Below are 17,911 nucleotides of genomic sequence, written 5' to 3'. Positions count from 1 at the left end.
AGAACTCACAATAGTCAGGTGCAAATCAAAGCATTTTACATGAATTAACCCAATCCTAATAACCCTCTGAGGTAGGTACTGTAACAACCTCTTTTTCGGAGACACAGAAACTGATGAATATCCAAGCTAGTAAATGAAGGCACTAAGACTTAAACCCAGGAAAAATTGGCTCCAAAGCCCACATTCTTAACCACTGCCTAATGAAGTATAATGAGGGCACTACTGAGCACAAATTGTAATGGCTTTGGAGTCAGTTTAAATTTGAATGCTGGCTCTGCCACTTACACGTTGTATGACTTTGGGCAAACTTAAGCTCTTTGTGTCTTAGATTCCTTGGCTATAAAATGGAGATAATTAAATGAGGCAATGGATGTAAAAACATTTAGCACAGTGTCTGGAACATAACAATGTCTACTAATTACTAAGTCCTTACTATTTCTAATTCTACTTTCATGAATATACAAGAACAATCCAACAATGTCTACTTTGGGATGGACTTCCCTGGTGGCGCAGTGGTTAAGAATCCACCTGCCGGGCTTCCCTGGTGGTGCAGTGGTTAAGAATCTGCCTGCAAATGCAGGGGACACGGGTTTGAACCCTGGCCCGGGAAGATCCCACATGCCGCGGAGCAACTAAGCCCGTGTGCCACAACTACTGAGCCTGCTGCGCTCTAGAGCCCATGAGCCACAACTACTGAGCCCGCGAGCCACAACTACTGAGCCCGCGCGCCTAGAGCCCGTGCTCCACAACAAGAGAAGCCACCGCAATGAGAAGCCCGCGCACCACAATGAAGAATAGCCCCCACTCACTGCAACTAGAGAAAGCCCGCGCATAGCAACAAAGACCCAACGCAGCCAAAAAAATAAATTAAATAAAATAAAAATTAAAAAAAAAAAAAAAAAAAAAAGAATCCACCTGCCAATGCAGGGGACATGGGTTCGAGCCCTGGTCTGGGAAGATCCCACATGCCGCGGAGCAACTAAGCCCATGCGCCACAACTACTGAGCCTGCGGTCTAGAGCCCGCATGCCACAACTACTGAAGCCCGCGCGCCTAGAGCCCGTGCTCCACAACAAAGAGAAGCCCACGCACTGAAACGAAGAGTAGGCCCTGCTCGCTGCAACTAGAGAAAGCCTGGGCGCAGCAACAAAGACCCAATGCCACCAAAAATAAATAAATAAATAAATTTATTCAAAAAAACAAAAAACAATGTCTACTTTGGGGACTCTAAGCAAAAATAGCAAAGGGTTCTCTTCTTTCATCCATACTTCTTTCCTTCCTATGATTCTAGAAATGCATATACTATTCCAATAATCTCATTTTTCATAAGAAGTATATTGAATCAGATTAGCAGTTAGATCAGTCTTATATTCTGTCTCCCACAGAGATACCTAATAACTTGGGTAAGGACAACAGTACAGTTATGCGACAACTTCAAAACATTCTGGACATTGCTCAAACATCTAACATTTAATAAAAATTCACCAATGTACTTACTTTAACCTTTACCGAATTAAAAAAAAAATACCGATTTCATAACATTTCTTGGGATTACAAGATAACCATTTGCTCTTATTTGTTCTATTACTACTTATTCCAAGCTTCAGAGTTCCTTATTTTAGTGTTCCCACTCTTCCTGATTTATGTGGTTAGAACATACTCTCCTTCAATCTCCATTTTTCCAAATACTGCTTCTGTACTCATGTGAAAGTCTCTCAGTTTTCTTTATCTACTTATAACTGAACTTCTCTAAACCTTTTCCCCTTTTTTAAATTATTTAATTATTTATTTATTTATGGCTGTGCTGGGTCTTCGTTTCTGTGCGAGGGCTTTCTCTAGTTGTGGCAAGCGGGGGCCACTCTTCATCGTGGTGCGCGGGCCTCTCACTGTCGCGGCCTCTCTTGTTGCGGAGCACAGGCTCCAGACGTGCATGCTCAGTAGTTGCGGCTCACGGGCCTAGTTGCTCCGCGGCATGTGGGATCCTCCTAGACCAGGGCTCGAACCCGTGTCCCCTGCATTGGCAGGAGGATTCTCAACCACTGCGCCACCAGGGAAGCCCAACCTTTTCCATTTTTGAAGCATTTTTCTTGAGATGATTTAGTGGAAAGAACACTGGGCTAGGAGCCAGGAGTCCTCACTCTGCTGTCTCATCTCTCAGATTCCTCATCTTAAAAGGCAGGAGGATTGCAATAGATAAATTTGTAATAGGTTCCCTTATAGCTCTAAGCCTCATATTTCCATGACTCTGGGTCTTCCAACTAGAAATCATTCAGTATGCCAACAATTTCCCTAAACTTTTTACTCCAGTTAGCCAAGGAGGAGTAGGCATGTTCAGATTCAGGGGCAGAGGAAGACACAATAATTGGAAAGCCCAGAAGGGAAGACATGGTATTTTGTGAATCAACAGAAAAGATTAGTAAGAAAAATGAGATGCCAAGAAGAAACCAAAGACAGAAAAAAAGTCAGAAACACACAGTCTAACTCTAATCTCATCCCTACACATCTATTTGAAGAAGAACTAAGAAACAAAAAGCTTTGGGAGCAGAGGTTATCCAGCCCTCATATCTACCTCAAGGGAGCAAGGCAACTCTGTGACATCTTTGCAATGTTGTTGCTAAAATGGTCTACTACAGTGCTGTGCACAAAACAGGCATTACTGGCGTATCTGATGACTGAATTAATGTTCAGATGACCTGAAAGCCCTCATAAATGCTACTGGTACTGCTACATATCAGGAAATCTGAGAGCTCAAGGCAATGGGAAATACAAGGCATTGGCTGTCCTGGTTCTAGGGGGAAGGAGACTAAATTAGTTGGGAGGGGGAAAGATTTGGCCTAATGGCATAACTTATGAGCTGATGCTACTGGAAGCAGCTCCCAGAAGGTAAAAGGACAGATTAACAGGCACGGACCATCTCTAAGGCAATATTATAATATGTATGAAAGTATTTCCTACCCTGGTGTCAGAGTCCAAGAAAGCACTATCTTTTCTAAAGTTTCCTTCCAAAGAGTCAGATCTTCTTGGCTTATGATTGGTTAGGGGGCAGGGGAGAGTAAATCAATAAAGGGATAAGGAAGTTGGGCAGTTCTAAAAATTCTCAGGCCAGCCTTATTTTGGTGTTTCTCAAAGTGTGGTCCCTGGATCACCAATAACAGACCAAGGGAGGGGGTGCTTGCTTAAAATGCACACTCGGAAACCCATCACTGATCTCTAGAATCAAATTTCTGGGAGAGGTACAAATCAAAACCACATGAGATATCACCTCACACCTGTCAGAACAGCTATCATCCAAAAGAACACAAATAAAACATGTTGGCAAGGATGTGGAGAAAAAGGCACCCTCGTACACTGTTGGTGGGAATGTAAATTGGTGCAGCCACTGTGGAAAACAGTATGGAGGTTTCTCAAAAAACTAAAACAGAACTACCATATGACCCAGCAATTCCACTCCTGGCTATATATCTGAAAAAAACAAAATCACTAATTGAAAAAGATACACGTACCCTCATGTTCACAGCAGCATTCTTTACAATTACCAAGATATGGAAGCAACCTAAGTGTCCATCAACAGATGAATAGATAAAGATGTAGAATACACACACACACAAACACACACACAATGGACTACTACTCAACCATAAAAAAAGAATGAAATTTTGCCATCTGCAGCAACATGGATGGACTTGGAGGGCATTATGCTAAGTGAAAAGTCAGAGAAAGACGAATACTGTATGATATCACTTACATGTGGAATCTAAAAAAATACAACACACCAGTGAATATAACAAAAAAGAAGCAGACTCACAGATACAGGGAAAAAACAAGTGGTTACCGGGTGGGGGTGGAATAACACAGGGCTGGGGGAGTGGGAGGTACAAACTATTGGGTGTAAGGCTCAAGGATGTACTGTACAACACGGGGAGTAGAGCCAATATTTGGTAATAACTGTAAATGGAAAGTAACCTTTAAAAATTGTATAAACAATTTTAAAAATTATAAAAAAAATTTCTGGGAGGGGTGTTGGTACTTTTAAGGAGCAAACTTATGTTTGAGAACTACTGTCCCAGAATTTGGGTCGGTGGGTGAGGAAGAGGAGTTAAGGGTGGAGTTCTTCAACCGGATTCTTCAAATTCAACTGCTATAACTACAACACTGTTTGGGGGACCATTAAAAAAAAGAACCTTAATTTCTCAGGTAACAGCTGCAGCTAGTTGTTTAACAGCTAACAGGGGCACAATTAAAGGGCCTGGAAAATGCATTTTCATAAACTGGTTAAACTGTTCCTCACAGTCTGTTTATCCTGTTAGTTTGTTCACTGGTTTCTCGTTTAAAAATAAATCGGATCAATCCAAGAATTTTCAGAAAGAATCACAAACTCCAAAATAGAAGAGTTTTTTTTTTTTTTTTTGATAGTGCAGAACTAGGCTTGTAAACCTGAAAACACTGAACGCTATAAAAAGTAAGGTTTTATTTAAAAGAAAATTACCAGTTCAGGCTCCCCCAGCTCTTTTGCACTCAGAGGCACTGATGAAAGCTAGTAATTTGTGGGTGGCAGAGAAGGAAGACTGAAGTAGGGGTGCAAAGAGCCAGAAGTCCGACCAACTACCTAATTTTTAATGAATTCAATTAACTGCCAGAAAAAACACGTCTGCAAATGTTTTATCAATAAACACTCCGAGGCTCTCATCATTTCTCTTCTGTTGGGATTAAAAACACCAAAGGCCTGCAGGAAAGTCAAGTTATACTTTAGCTGTCCCCACGACTGTGTTGACGATTTCCACCCAAGGCGACCCCCCTTCTTCCCCGAATTACCAAGCTTTACCCTCAGCACGGAAACTGGCGCCTGGAACCCATTAGCCAACGTTGTGCCTCGAGATGACTGTAGCCCCGCGGGCTTTCAAACTGGGGGTCCGACCCGGCGGGCTACCGCCCGAGCGGCGTCCTGAGGGGTCGGCGTCCTGAGGAGTCGGCCCCCTACCCCCGACACAAAGGCACCTTCCGGGGCCAGGCCCGCTGCCGCACTAGGCCCGCCGGGTCTTCGAGGCGAACGGTCTCGTGCCGCCACTTACCTGAAGCTCCCTGCCGCGCTCTCGCACTCGGGGTCCGAATCCGCCCGGGAGGCGCGCGCACACGGCGCCGCGAGCAGCCGCCGCTGGGACCGCCCGGTCCGCAGCGGCGCGCGCCCCCCAGCCCCAGCCCCAGCCCCGGCCCCGGCCCGCGCGGCCACGCGGCTGAGTCACCCGGCGCTTCACGTTAAGAGTCCCCCCTCGGCGCGCGGGGCACGCCGGGAAGGCCGGGCTCCGGCCAGCCCCCTGGGCCGCGCGGAGCAGGGTGTCCCTTTTCCTTCCCGACACGCCCCACCGTCCCACGGAGGACGCTCTCACCCCTGCACAGCCACGGTAGATCGATTTCTGAGCTGCGGATACCCTCTTTCAATTATTAGAAGTCTGAAACGGAAAAGTTAGTAGTTATCTGAATTGTGAAACAAGCTCGCGCAGCCCCGGGACAGCCAATGCTTTTAGAAAATTGTGGATCCCGGATCTTTACATACATTTGGGGGGAGGAGGTAGTGAAAATAATGGAGTTCCTTAAACACCTTTTGCTTGGAAATCCCTCTCCTGGATATACATTCTGACCTAGAGGAGGGGGGAAAACTCCACGTTTTTCTCAAACCTTGAGTTTATTTAAGGAAACTACGTAGTATAGCAAACAAAGCTGAATTACACATTTTTAATCAACCTGAAGCAAATTATTGGAAAATTGGTTGTTACTAGTAGAATATTTCAACACTCAAAAAATTATCTATGTATAGTCCATGACCTATAAAGCGTAAAAGGAAAGAAATAGCATCAGTCCTTTCTGTCATGATTTCTACTGGTTTTTGTACTTTTAAAAGTTATACTAGTTAAATAAAAAGTTTTACTAGTTAAATAAAAAGTTATACTGATTATGCAAACTATTCTGTTTTAAAATTGTTGAAAACCAATTAAGTTAATAATAGCACGATTTCTTAAATTTTGAGTCGACTTCTTTTTCATTACTTAAGAGTCTAAAAACTAATTTGGGGCTAATGATTATGATTAGGTTTGAAATGGAAGGAATATAAGAAAATATCTCATTCCAGTAGGTTGCAAATGGTTGCCAGATACTTGTATAGTAAAATTGCCTCATTAAGGGCAACAACTTTAAAAAACTGAAGCTATAAATTTGTTCATTGTAATTTTATCTTAGAGGTGTAGAGGGTCAGTCCCCATTTCTATTCTTTCACTTCACTTACAATGACTGTAAAACATCCAGTACTGTGTTTGAATCAGGATGGGCTAGGCGCTGCACTAGTCACCTGTAGGTCACTAGTAGGTCAGGTGACTCTACAGGGCAGCTCACATTCACGTTGTGACACAGCATTCCCAGCTGCTTCCATCCCTGGCTCTGCCAACCCAACACGAGGTTTCACATCAGGGATGCCATAAGAGCTAGACTGGAGAATCCTGCAAGGGCTTTTCTTTGCCTCCTCCGGATGTGGACCTTTCACTTCTGCTGACATTTCATTGGCCTGAACTAGTCACCCGGCCAAACCTGACTTGACTCTAAGAAGGCTAGGAGGTATAACTTCCTGTGTGCTGAGGGAAAATGAACAAGAAAAAGGATTTGATGAACACAGCATTGTCTCTGTCACAGTGTTCAATAGTAAAACTAAATATAAACCAATTTGAATGTGTTATAGGATCCAAACTTTACAACCAAAGTAATATAGGGAATTATTCAAACTAATGCCTTTATTTCCATTTCTATAAAGTACAACGTTACATCCTCTGAGTCAAAAGGAAGAAAAAACTTTTCTGATGTTCATCCAAGACAGTTCTTGAAACAAATTCTTCCTTTCTGGAAGGGTTTCTCTCTGCAGATTTCTAATATATAAAAATCTGTCCCGAACGTTGGAGAATTAGGCTAACTACTGTGTCTTTTAATCAGTCGTTAAGACTAAATGGTTCTATTTTTGTCTCTAATCATATAATGAAAAGCATATCAGTCCTGGTACTTTTTTTGGGTAGACATCAAGGAGATGGAGTATGAAAAATGTAGAGTCACAGAAAGCAGAGGTGTATGCTGATTTTATTTCTAATTTAATGCATCTCCAAAATCTGAATCTCTCAGATGTATCTGGAGCTGAAACCTTTCTTTATTATTATTTTTAAAAATATTTATTTATTTTGTCTGCACCGGGTCTTAGCTGTGGCATAGTGGGATCTTTTAGTTGTAGCATGCAAACTCTTAGTTGCAGCATGCATGTAGGATCTAATTCCCCAACCAGGGATCAAACTCGGGCCCCCTGCATTGGGAGTGTGGAGTCTTACCCACCAGACCACCAGGGAAGTCCCTGGAGCTGAAACCTCTCTAATGTCAAATTGGAAGGCCTGAAATTTTCAATTGTCATAATGGCCAATTCAGTTTATTTGATTAACTGAGTTATTTAAGTTCCTTAAATATAACATCTACTACCAGTAAATATTACAAAGCACTTTTCCCAATATTTCACGTGACTTAAATTTCTCAACAGCCCTGTGTGAAAGGAAAATCAAAATGAAGTTGGTATTGCTAAGAGAGCTCTCTAAAATGGAGCCAGGAGGCCATTAAGGAAGTGTGACTTATGCATGGCTGGTCTGGATGGAATCTGACCTTTTGACCTGATGAAGTAATCCAGAGCATCTGACAGAAACTCCTGACAGTCTGTCTACTTATTGGACCCTTACCTTAAAAAAACTCATGATTCCTTAAGGACAAATATTGTATCACTCGAGTCGGAGTCAATCACACTTCTCGCAAGGCAACTTTTAACAACCTCGTGGCTTTTTGTCTTTATAAGCCCCTGATTCTTTTTCTTCCCAGGAACACTCCTTTAGGGTTACCCAAATCTGTGTCTCCCCAACTGTAATTCTTAAGACCCCAAATAAACTTTTCTTATCTGCAGCCTCCTGCATTATTTTTTGGTTGACACCTGGGAGATAGATTTTACTACTCAGATTCACAAATGAGGAAAACAAGACATAAACAAATAAAGTAACTAAGGTCATTAAACTACTAAGTGGTGCTGGTGGGCTGAGAACTCAGACCATCTGACCCCAAAGTTCTTGCTCGGCAGCTCCACCTAACTGCTTCCAGGTGAACTGAGCACTTCCAGGTGGCACCTTAAATGTCATCAGCTGTTAACACAAACCAACTAATTTAAGGTTGACTTATCTTAGAATGAAAATATTTTAAAAGTAATAGCTATTATCAATTATCATATAAAAAACTAATTATCCTTTCTGCATACTACTTCATATGTAGTAAATATAAAAACAGCCCCAAAATCCCAAGATTTTTGAACTCTCTCAAAATAATTACATTTGCAAAAACAATTTTTTAAATGCTTTAGGTTGTATAATCTCTAGATCACTGCAGACATATCAAATGAGACTTTTTGAAAGAATAATCACTTTTGTTTGGAAGTCCAAAATTGTGCTCAAATATAGATGAAATATAAATACAGATGTAAATTATTTAATTTTTTACTTTTTAGAGGGGGGCCAGAACCCTGTATATTGACCCAAAGTAGATTCACAAGAATCTTTTTCACTTCACTTTCATCAGTTCACCTTTATTAACAATCTCTTCATGAAAGTCACAAAGCTTTATGACCAGCAGGAAACAGACTGGACCTTGAGAACCAGAGAAGCAAGAATTTTAAGTTTCTAGTGGCTGGAATTTTCTACTAAATCTTTATTAATGTACATCTGCTTTACATAAAACTTCACTATGCCTTTTAGTCTCATTTATAGGGATTGTTTCATCTGCAAATTCAACAAACATATAGCCACAGTCCAAAGGTGTAGGACCCCAAGAGAGTTACATAGATGATGATTGCAGGATCTCTCCTCTAAGGGAACTTAAAAAAGTTAAGTTTGGTTATTTGGGTAACCAAATAGGAGATAAGGGGAAGTGAATCTACATCAAAATATTCCACTATTAAGTAAAAAAGAAATGATAGAATATCCCACTTTTGCAAACCCCTGTGAATTAATAGATATAGGCATTATGCATCAACAGCTCCTAAGATCATAAAAAGAGAGAGAACTAGACATTATGTGCCTCCTGAGGGAAGACCACACCTAAAATGCTGCTACAGGGATCGAACCTAAATCGGGTCTAGACTTGAGATCCAGCTGCCAATTCGTAGGAAACAGAGAACAGAGGGACATGTTGAACTGCACCGTGATCATGCAATCTGCAAAGTCCTGACTGCGGGAGACTCTACAGGTCAAAAGGCCTCTTTTCTTCAGGAGAAAAATTGTAAAGTTGAAAAAAAAAAGACAAAAGATATCTCAAGTTTTTTAAAAGTGTATATATGTGTGTAGGGAGGAAACTTCTGTCTATGGGAGAACATTTGGGTGGTAAAACCATGTAAGAGAAAGGAAGTGAAATGTTTACTGTAAAGGTTAGGATAATGGTTACTTATTCGCTGCCGTTGTTGGTGGTGAAACAGTTGTGACTGGGAAGTGACTACAGAAGGGGCTTCCAGGGGTAGGTAGGGAAGTTGTTTCTGACCTGGTGGTAGTTACAAGGGTGTTTGCTTTAGAATAAGTGATTAAGGCAAACATTTTCTTTGTGTTGCCTTCTGTTTCTGTGGGGTTTTTTGTGCTAAAAAAGTTTTTTAAAGAAAAAGTTTGGAGCTAGAGGCCAGTCCTACCCAAGAGCTGAAATATATTTTCTTCACACTGAGCTATTTGCAAATGTATCCATTTGGTTTCCTGGGAAAATATCAATATTAAGGTTAAATTACTTTAAAAAGAAAAATAAATGCTTTAAAAACCTTTGGAAAGATATTCCACATTGTAATATAATTGGGGAATTTTATTTAGATATTGTCCTTTTTTAGAAGGTAATGGACATGTCGGTAGTAGAGTGTATTTTGAGTGTTAGAGAAAAGGGGTAAAATGGAATGATGAAAGGTAAGGATACTAAAACAATTTCTTGAAGCTTAATGGTTAAATTCCAATAACTGTCAGGAGAGTAATCTATTAACATTTCCCGTTGAGATTTTGTTGGGGGGCATGAACTCCCTCCCTTTCCCACCCACATGCCAAGACAATTCATCTCAGAATTCTATGACTTTTTTTTTTTTTAATTTTATTATTTATTTATTTTTGGCTGCGTTGGGTCTTCGTTGCTGCACACCGACTTTCTCTAGTTGGCGGAGAGCGGGGACTACTCTTGGTTGCAGTGCACGGGCTTCTCATTGCGGTGGCTTCTCTTGTCGTGGAGCACGGGCTCTAGGCCCGTGGGCTTCAGTAGTTGTGGCACACGGGCTCTAGAGCACAGCCTCAGTAGTTGTGGCTCACGGGCTTAGTTGCTCCACGGCATGTGGGATCTTCCCGGACCAGGGTTCGAACCCGTGTCCCCTGCATTGGCAGGCGGATTCTTAACCACTGTGCCACCAGGGAAGTCCCTCTATGACTTTTTCAAAGTACATAGAAGAGAATGCTCAACTTGAGATTCAAGAATCAAATAAACCTCTGTAAATAGAAGTCCTGTGGGGTTCAGAATGGGGAGTCAGAAAATGTACATGTTAGCCCGGGCTTCAGCAGAGGCTGTGTGTAAACTGATGATATGTCCATCTCTCATTACTCTTGTTATCAGTTTACAAACAGACTCTGACCTTCCAATCTGGTGCACCAGCTCTGACCACTCACAGTGCCCGTGTTTACGAACACACAAGTCTCATTCTTTTTTCTTTTAATTTATTTACTTGGCTGTGTCAGGTCTTAGCTGAGGCATGCGGGATCTTCGTTGTGGCATGCGGGATCTTTCGTTGTGGCATGTGGCCTCTTCGTTGCAGTGTGTGGGCTTCAGAGGGCTCAGTAGTTGAGGCCCGCGGGCTTAGTTGCCCCGCAGCATGTGGGATTTTAGTTCCCCTACCAGGGATCAAACCCACGTCCCCTTCATTGGAAGGTGGATTCTTAACCACTGGACCACCAGGGAAGTCCCCACAAGTCTCATTCTTGAACCCAATACTGAGAATGCTGGGAAGTTTTTTTTTTTTTTTTACCCTTACATGTGTTTTAAATAAACTTCATTTGAGGGGACTTTCCTGGTGGCACAGTGGTTAAGACTCTGCAATCCTAATGCAGGGGGCCTGGGTTAGATCCCTGGTCAGGGAACTAGATCCCACATGCATGCCGCAACTAAGAGTTTTTGCATTCCACAACAAAGGAGCCCACCTGCCACAACTAAAAGACCCAGCACAACCAAATAAATAAATATTAAAAAAAAAACCACCACTGCATTTGAAAAAACAAACAAAAAGACAAGCCCCAAAATATACATTCTTCAAACTAGGATTTGAACCAGTGACATTTAGGCTCACAAAACAGATTCCAGTCACCCACTGAGCCAACACATAAAACCTCCAGGTTCTTTTACTTTGCTCAAATCACACTTCCTCCTTTCACCAAACTTTCAATAACTGAAAACAAGACAAAATCTGTTTACCAAAGCATGTGGCCTGGCCCCTTAACTTTGCTCTCTGAGAAACTTTGTAATGAAAAACAAACAGATAAACAATAAGATAAATAATGGGAACTAGGCAAATTCAGAAAGGTTTCTTCTGCTTGTCAACAAGGAGCCCAAACAAACTGTTCTCCTTGCTTATTTGGAGTTGTGACGCCTACCTGGAAATAAGTCAATGTTTGTGAATGTACAAGGTACATGAAAAGGAAGTATAGAAACATGAAGTGGCATCAGATTCATAAGGCAGTATGACGTGGTGAAAAAACAAAAAACAAAACATTGGAAAAAGAGCCAGATGACCTCAGTTTGAGGCCATTCCACCAGTTACTGAGCAAGTCACCCATAAGCTTGGGTTTCCCAACCTGCAAGATAACTGACCTACCTCTGCCATGAGGATGTGGAAGGAAGAAAACATAATCAAAATGTATACGAAAGTATTTTATAACCTCAAAGCACTAGAAAATTTTAAGGCTCTATTAGTATTAATGTTATATACACACTCCATCCAAACCAACATTATCTTTACAAGGAACACTGAAAGACTTTTTTGTGAGATAAAATTGACCTCCTTAATGTCAATTGTAAATTGTTTGTATATCAAAATATACTAGTTTATACACTACCATGAGTAAAATAGATAGCTAGCAGGAACATGCTATAAAGCACAGGAAGCTCAGCTTGGTGCTCTGTGATGACCTAGATGGGTGGGATGGGGTGGGGGGTGGGAGGGAGGTCCAAGAGGGAGGAGGTATAGGTATACATATAGCTGATTCAATTCATTGTACAGCAGAAACTAACACAACATTGTAGAGCAATTATACTCCAATAAAATATATATATATATATATATATATATATATAGGTTTCCTTAACATTTATGATGCAGTTTGAATGAAAATAAAAATATTTTATAGTGACAAGATATTGTCAATATTTTCTCCTTTTATTCATAATAATTGACAACAATAGTTATTATTTTAAAGAGAATTTAACATCTTTTCTTAAGGGAACATTTGGTTCTCTATCAAATATGTCCTTTTCTTAGCGCTTTTTTTTTTAACGGTACAGTAAGTACCCTCATAGATTCTAATTCTTAAGAGGTTGCCAAACACACACATACACACACACACACACCCTCCTAGGCTGGATCTGGAAGGAATTATTAGGAATTACTGTGTCTTTCCTTAGCTGCTCTTTGATTTTTAATCACATGATAGTAATATATGAACAAGGTTGAAGAGAGCAATTTCAAGCTTTGAAATTCTAGGATTCCTTAGAAAATCCACCCTTTGGGCCTCATGTTTCCCTTTTAGAAATTCCATTCTTTAAGATTCAGTCATGAAATGCCAAATGTGAAAGGGGCCTTAGAAATCATCAGTGCCAAGTTTTTCACTTGATGAGAAGTAATCTAAGGTCTTAAGAGGATCAGTGACCAATGCATGATTGTGATTTATTTTCTTTCAAGTTTGCCCAAAATGCTCATTGTAAACTGATTCTACTTGGAGAGAAATATATATGGGAAGGTGGGTCAGGAAGTGGAATTTGGCCTAGGCTCCAAAAGTTCCGAAAGATGACCTCACTTACATGTGAAAATATTGTCTGTCCAAGTAAGGAGACTTTTGAAGATTTGAAGGTCACTGGAGGACATTTCTTCTTTTTTTTTTTTTTTTAAGGTTTATTTTGGGGGGCCGCTCTGCGTGGCTTGTGGGATTTTTGTTCCGAGACCCTCGGCAGTGAGAGTGCAGAGTCCTAACCACTGGACTGCCAGGGAAACCCCAAACATTTCCTTTTTTTGAAAAGGTATAAAATAAGGGTGGTTGGGGCTTCCCTGGTGGCGCAGTAGTTAAGAATCCGCCTGCCAATGCAGGGGACAGGGGTTCAAGCCCTGGTCCGGGAAGATCCCACGTGCCATGAAGCAACTAAGCCCGTGCGCCACAACTACTGAGCCTGCGCTCTAGAGCCCACGAGCCGCAACTACTGAAGCCCGCTGCCTAGAGCCTGTGCTCCGCAACAAGGGAAGCCACCGCAGTGAGAAACCCGCGCACTGCAATGAAGAGTAGCCCCCGCTCGCCGCAACTAGAGAAAGCCGGTGCACAGCAATGAAGACCCAATGCAGCCAAAAAAGGGAAAAAAAAGAATAAATAAAAAAATAAAAAATAAAAAAATAAGGGTGGTGGGCTTCCCTGGTGGCGCAGTGGTTGAGAACCTGCCTGCCAATGCAGGGCACACGGGTTCGAGCCCTGGTCTAGGAAGATCCCACAGGCCGCGGAGCAACCAGGCCCGTGAGCCACAACTACTGAGCCTGCGCGTCTGGAGCCTGTGCTCCGCAAGAAGAGAGGTCGCGATAGTGAGGGGCCCACGCACCGCGATGAAGAGTGGCCCCTGCTTGCCGCAACTAGAGAAAGCCCTCACACAGAAATGAAGACCCAACACAGCCAAAAATAATTAATTAATTAATTACAAAATAAATAAATAAATAAGGGTGGTGAAACTCTTCTACCCAGAACCACTGAACCACTGAAAAGTCAAAGGAGAGTCACACATAATTAAAAAGCAACTTAATTTAGTTTTTAATGTGTTATTAAAATAGCTCCTAAAAATTAAGTACACATACAGATATATTTTTACATTTTAAAATTATTTAAATGCTAAAAACAGGATAAATTTCTATAAATAATACACTTTCAATAAACATAATAAATAACTATTTATTATGTCTAACTAAGAAGGAGAAATCCCAATTAAGGAGAAGGGGAAAGGAGAGAAAAAAGAAAGGGGGAGGCAATATCAAATTAAAAAGAAAAAAGGGGGAAGGAAAAAGGAAAGGAGAGAAGTATAGGAGGAGAAAGTTAGAGTTAGGCAGAAGGAAAAGAGAGAATGACAAAGAGGTAGGGAAGGAGAAGGAGGAATCAGAAAGGGAGAGAGAAACTGGGAGTGGGAGAGGGAGGAAGCTAGTTTTAGAAGGGAGAGAAAGGCTAAGAACAAAGAGAATCGCAGCAGAAGCCAGGAGAGGTGAGTTAAGGGAGTTCCTTTTTTCATTCTACAAATATTTATTGCCCATCCACTGTGTGCAAGGCACTCTGATAAATTCATTTCTTGGGAGAAACAAATATGCATTACTCTGCAAAAAGAATTTGTGATTTCATTTCTTTAGGAACTTTTTTTTTCTTTCTGAGAATGAAACTAAATTATGCTCCTTAGAAAATTTGGAAAATAGGGAGTGGAATAAAGAAGCGCTAATTCTCTTTCTCTGGGAGAAAGGCAGGGTAAAAAAAGAATCTCTAATTCTAGCCTGTTGATGTTTTGCTGTCTTTTGTTCTGCGCTCTTTCTGATGCTCAGTCTGAAGGGCAGCAGTTACCCAGGGAAAACTCTTCCCTTGGAGATGGCAGAGGTGCAAAAGGGCAAGCAGAAACACATCAGGCTTCTTCGGGCCTAGGTTTAGAACTAGCACACTGTCACTCCTGCCCCAGTCTCATGAAGCCATGGCAGAGATGTGGATGCTGGGTAAGAAATGAGGCCAATAATCACATATATCTAATTTTATATCATATAAAAAGTATAACTCTCTAACAAATTTAAATTTATACTTTTACCTCTCCTTGGACAATGCAAGGACCTTAGAACACTTTTTTATAACCTTTTTTTTTTTTTTTAAACCAGGATCCAAAGTTCACATATTGCATTTGGTTGTTTTATTTCTTTAGCCTCTTTTAATCTAGGGTAGTGCTCCCCATCTGCCCACCATTTTATCTCCCTATAATACCAATTGTAAAACAGAGATCAGTTAGCTTGCAGAATGTTCTCATGATTCTTTCAGACCTGTAACAATTTCCAAGGCCATTCTACTTTGAGGATTTCTTTGCCTTTATCTTTCAGTATATAATTTTTTTTAATCTTTTTATTTATTTACTTATTTATTTTTATATTTATTTTTGGCTGTGTTGGGTCTTCGTTTCTGTGTGAGGGCTTTCTTTAGTTGCAGCAAGTGGGGGCCACTCTTCATCGCGGCGTGCGGGCCTCTTCACTATCGCGGCCTCTCTTGTTGTGGAGCACAGGCTCCAGACGCGCAGGCTCAGTAGCTGTGGCTCACGGGCCTAGTTGCTCCGTGGCATGTGGGATCTTCCCAGACCAGGGCTCGAACCCGTGTCCCCTGCATTAGCAGGCAGCTTATCAACCACTGCGCCACCAGGGAAGCCCCAGTATATAATTTTTTACTGAATTTTAATTATTACGGTATTTGTAATTTCCAGTTGCTCTTTCTTGCTCTTAGATTATTTCTTCTTTTAGCATCCTGTTCTTGTTTCGTGGATATATTTTTCTGATACTATGCTTTCGTTGAAGTATTTTTATGCTCCTTGCATTGTCTCTATTTCCTGTGATTCCTTTCCCCCCTGATTTTCACATGTTGAAGGTTTTTAATTTTTTTATGTTGAAGTATATGATGATTTTTGTCCACTTATATTTTAAGAGTAAAGTCCTAAAAGCTGTTTGGGTGCCCCGAGTGTGTGTTTGAGTCTTGTCAATTGAAGGGATTCACTGTAGGCTTTTCCTATGGGTCCCCTAAATGTCAGGGCTCTTTTCTCTGGCATGGTTAATTTTTCCTGAGAAGCACACTTTATTTTCTGCTTGAGAGTAGAACTTGGCTGTGAAGTTCTGTATGTGAGCAAGAGAAGAGGCCTGGGTGTCTCATTTTCAGATTCAGACTTAATTCCTCTTTATTCAGTAAGACGTCTCACTCCCTCTCTGATCTATGCCGGTGTCCCCACATCTAGAACTCCTCAGGCTTACTTTCTCCAGAGGTGACATTTCTTGTTTCACATGAAGGTAAAAGTAGTAGCCTGATTATATCAGGTGGAGTCGGGACCTGGGGATCTGACCACTTCTTAAACAGATTTTCAAACAAATCTCTCTTTTCAGCACTACACTCCTTCCATCTCCGCTCCTCTAATTTCCTCCTGTGTCTTACCTGCTTCCAATTCCTGAGTCTTTCCAGGGTCCCTTCTGGTGACCTGCCTTGCTTCTCCTTGGTTTCATCTTCCCCACCACTTAGACGCGACCTTTCTTGGGTCTGCTAAGTCCTTTATCACCCTCCATCCATTTTCCATTTTCATGCACTGTAGTTCGGGGTGATTACCAGTTCAATAAAGATGAAATTTGTGTTTCTGGGGTTTTTTCCCTCCTTTTTATTTTTGAGGGAAGTGGTGTGGGGAAGATCTCAACTACCTTGAATTGAAAAGCCTTCACTGTTTTTATTTTTAGTTCTTCAAATGCCTTGAATTCTTTACTGCTGCTGGGCTTTTACATTTGGTGTCCCAGCTTTCTGAGACATTCTTTTTCCCTCCCTCATTTTCCCTCCTGGCCAATTCCAAGTCTTCTTTTAGGTCCCCGTTTAAACATCATTCATAGATAAATCCTTCCTGACCACCCAGACTAGGGTAGGTACACTCCCCATGGTAGATTCTCATAATACCTGCCATGACTCTAATTAGTGTATATGCCTATCTCCTCTGCTAGACTGTCACCTCCACAAGGGAAGGCACCATTTCTGTCTTGTTGACTGCTAGTTTCTAGGGTAATGCCTGGCACTCAGTAGGGGGTCCATATATGTTTTTCATTGTTGATAACATATATTGCTTGCTATAAAGATTTGTAGCTTAATTTATAAATTAATGTTAAATAAATTTAAAAAATAATTTAATAATTAATGTATTGCCGCCACCAATAAGTAGTTATTTAGAGTTCAACAATCCTAGTTATTATAATTGTCTAGTTATTGATATGAAAACACTATAATATGGACTCTTGTCCATCTCCCAAATTTATTTTATAATGAACACTTTTTAAATTATCATGTACTGGCAATAATATAATATGTGCTCAAATCAACATATTTTATAAGTTTTCTATTCCTTCTGTTTCAAATTACCATAGACTGAGTGGCCTAAAACAACACAAATTTATTATCTTATGGTTCTGGAGGTTGAAAGTCTAAAATGGGTTGGCAGGGCTGCATTCCTTCTGGAGGCTTTAGGAGAGAATCAGTGTCCATGCCTTTTTTAGCTTCTAGAGGCTGCCTGCATTCCTTGGCTCATAGACTTTCTACACTTGATCTTAGCCAAAAGGCTGAGAAGTGATGATAGACCCTTTCTCAAATCACTCTGACCTCTGCTTCCATCTCCTTCTCTGACTCTGACTCTCTTGCCTCCCTCTTATAAAGACCTATATGACTAGGCCAGGCCCAGATAACCCAGGATAATCTCTGCTTCTCAACAGCCTTAATTTAACCACATCTGCTAAGTCCATTTTGCCACGTAAAGGAAAATATTCGCAGGTTCTGGGAATTAGGAGGTGGACATCTTTGGGG

At 41.1% G+C, this 17,911-nt stretch overlaps 1 protein-coding gene across 3 annotated transcripts in view; it reads right to left on the bottom strand.

Moving 5' to 3' along the window:
• Positions 1 to 5,236, bottom strand: part of KCTD20 (potassium channel tetramerization domain containing 20) — a 37,140-nt gene extending 31,904 nt beyond the window's left edge. Inside the window, exon 1 of one of the 3 annotated variants that reach the window (XM_057555148.1) lies at positions 5,069 to 5,236. The gene's annotated coding sequence lies outside the window, so the exon portion shown is untranslated. Of the gene's footprint in view, positions 1 to 4,821; positions 4,936 to 5,068 lie in introns of those variants that run through there. The other 2 variants (XM_057555149.1, XM_007197960.3) reach the window with 2 other exon arrangements.
• Between the last annotated feature and the right edge of the window lie 12,675 nt (positions 5,237 to 17,911).

The sequence above is a fragment of the Balaenoptera acutorostrata genome, chromosome 10 (genome assembly GCF_949987535.1).
Source record: "Balaenoptera acutorostrata chromosome 10, mBalAcu1.1, whole genome shotgun sequence".
Taxonomy (NCBI): Eukaryota; Metazoa; Chordata; class Mammalia; order Artiodactyla; family Balaenopteridae; genus Balaenoptera; species Balaenoptera acutorostrata.
This window is presented reverse-complemented; position numbering and strand designations above follow the sequence as displayed.